Source organism: Cariama cristata, unplaced genomic scaffold (genome assembly GCF_000690535.1).
Source record: "Cariama cristata isolate BGI_N322 unplaced genomic scaffold, ASM69053v1 scaffold29821, whole genome shotgun sequence".
NCBI classification, from domain to species: domain Eukaryota; kingdom Metazoa; phylum Chordata; class Aves; order Cariamiformes; family Cariamidae; genus Cariama; species Cariama cristata.
The window spans coordinates 27,524-30,738 of record NW_009599207.1 but is presented as its reverse complement, the minus strand read 5'-3'; positions in this window follow the sequence as shown (position 1 = coordinate 30,738).

Sequence of the window (3,215 nt, the reverse complement as noted above, 5' to 3'; positions counted from 1 at the left end):
GTTGCTAGCATAGTGAGAAAATGAAACGTTAGACCTGAAAATGAGTGTTTCAGATGAAGCTCTGCAAGAAATTCCAATGACGTAGATTTTCTGCTTTCCACTTATGAGAGACATTGAGGAGGTTAGGAATATTTTTAGTTACTATTGTCTCATTTGTTTATAAAAGAAATATCTAACAAAGTAGCCTGCCAAGCCATTGTCCAAAATGTGGTACAGCAGCATACACTAACTGTCCCTTCCAGCTGAGGAAAGTAATAGGAACTGTATTTTAATTTAAAATACTTTTTAAAATAAATGGTTATATATTTCAATCTATCTCTATATAATTTGTTAATTATAAGCCTAATCCTGAAATCAATATTTTAACTAGCTTCAGTATGCTTTTTATGAGGACCAGGATTGTTTAACTCTCTTACTACTGGAACCACTTTCTTGTCAGAGATGCTACATCCTCTCTTCCACCTGCTTGCCCTCTGTCCTGTAACACTTCCCGGCAAGAATTCCCTGCAACTTGTAGACCCTGCAGTATTTGCAGGTGTTACTGAAACTAGTAACAAGTAATCATTATCTTTAATTTCATATGACAAAGTTGTATTCTTATGAATAAGTAAATTAATAGAAGGACAGGATTTTATAGCATTTGGTGTTAGCTAATTCTCCTTCCACTTAGTATATGGAAGGAAACAAAGGCCAGAACTGCATATTTTGGAAAATCTCAGCCTCGGTATGATAGACCAGATCCAGCACAGTACTGAGCCTGCCTCCCTCAACATAAGCTCACAAGTGGAGAGTCCTACTTTTAGGGTGATGAGAGCTGTGCTAAAGGAAGTCACTGTACTGTTTAATTCAGTCTACTTTGGAGCTGACAGACCTTCCGCATTACCCTCCCTTTCCCCAGCCCAGGTACTTACATCTCTCCATTGATTAAATGGAGCCCAAAAGGTTTTACATATAGAAAAGAGAGATTCAGGAACCACTAAATATTTCAGAATCCTTTGGTGGTAAAGTTCTTGCTTTGTCTCAAAATTATCAGAATAGGGACAACTTTAGTACCATCGTTTCCCCTGCTCTGAAGAAACGCTTTTAACAGTGCTGGGCAGGAATCAGCACTTTGCTGTCTCTGGAGAGTCTAGCTGCTCCAGAGCATATAAATGATATGGTGAAGGCACAAGAAAAGCTACTATTTTGAACATCTGCAAATGCTAATCAAATATGTCATTATGAGAAAAGCAACATTTACCAAAAGATCAATAAAAATACTTTGAAAGTCCATTTTCCACCATCACCACATCAAAGCTGGAAAGGATCTCCAGAGTTTGAGAGACTATTTAAATGGATTTCTTCTTTGTTTCTGGCCTGAGACTTTATGTGATTTCTATAAAATAAAAGGTATTTTAAACAGAAAACCTAGATTCAGTGTCCTAACACTGAAAATTTATTTGTGTTTTATAGAATTACATTTACAACCCTGGTATACTTGTGAAATGCACTTTCTTAAGCCAGTTATGAGACTCTAACGGGTTAAATTAACCAGGCTGTATAAATGTGAGCTGAACATATGGTCAGGTCCTCTGAGAGTTTTAAAAAGCAAATGTCTGCTAAAACAAGTAAAGTCCAGCTTTTTGTGAGTATGTTGTCAGCATGAAAAGAGCCTCCTATTTACCACAATGAAAAAAAGGGGAACATCCACAATTATTTCACCTCTCTGGTTGCAGACAATGAAATGGGAGGAAAATTAATGTTTAAGTAGGGACCAAAAGATAAAGAAGTGGAAAATCCATTTGGGAAACTGGTGTGAAGAGTGGTGGGAGAGAGAAGAAATATTTGATGGCTGGTCTTGTAATAGGAAAGAGAGGAACTCTAAAATGCAGTCCCTTAAACTGCTGCAGAAGTTTTGAATTCTAAGAAAATTATTTTTGTTTTTACGCCTCATTATAGCACCTCAGACCTAATGAGATGACTATGCCAAAAAAACAGTCTTTTAAAATGAAATGTCTGTTTTAAGATTCTTACCAGTTGTTGAACTGCAAGTTTTAGAACTGATCAAAGATGTCAGAGGTTTTCACGCTATTTGAAAGATGATAAAATAAATGCTTGAACTGTGACATCTGTATGATCTCTGAGTAAAAGATATTTTTATCTCCTCTTTCATTCATTGTAAAGGAGTACTTTCAAGCAAAAAAGTGCTAGTCTGGTTACTTCTTTTATTTTAAATCAGTTTCAACCTAAAAGTTCTGATTTTACTTTGACAACCATCCATTGTTCTGAAAATCTATTTGACAAAGAGCATATATTTTTTCTTATGTCCCTGTGACACAGTTCTCACCTGACTTACGAATGGAAAATTAGTTTAAGTTGATAGTGATTGAAGACTCAAGAAGTCATAGGTCTTCTAAACAATAGACAAGTCAGTCAATTTTTCCCTATTGGATTTTTATCTACAAGAGAAAATTACTACCATTTTGTCTCTAAGTTGGCAATTTGAATGGCGGCCAGAGCAAAGCAGTCAAGGACACAATAGCCTGTTGAGAATGAAACATCCTTTTAGTGTCCTTTTCTACACGTTCCCTATTCTCTCCAAGCAATGACTGAGATATGAGGACAGGAAAGTGTCTGTGTTTATAGAAGTACTATTTTTAAGTTATGCATGATAAATAAAGGTTTCATTGACTGTCGTAATCAAATTAGTGCCTCTGTAGGGTGAATCAAAGATAAATAATGTAAATGAAAGGATTTTGCTGATTATCATTGGTGCTTAATATTTTTATTTCTTTTTCCTTCCACAGGAAGTTTACTGAGGATACTTTCACTGATTTTGTCTGCTGACATGTAAGTCATATCCACTTTATTCCATAAAGACCTAAGACAACAAAAAGCATTTTTGCTAAACAAAACAAAACAAAAAAAGAAACAACTCTTCAAACAGCCAACAACCCCTAGACCCCCTCTTTATTAATCTTTTACATATTACAAAATCTAGTATTATTTGACAGAGCTTCACTTTTTCCCATGAAAATACATGAAAATAAAAGTAATGTCAACCTCTAAATAATACACTTTTCTCTATTTGGCTCTAGTTATTTCATTATCAAGAACAGAACAAATTATGATGATAATTATGGCTCACCTAGACCACTACTTTGAATGCAAAATATTGCTCTAAATGTCAGAGTCTTGTCCACGATCTTTAAACCAGTTTTAAAGTAGCTCATAAC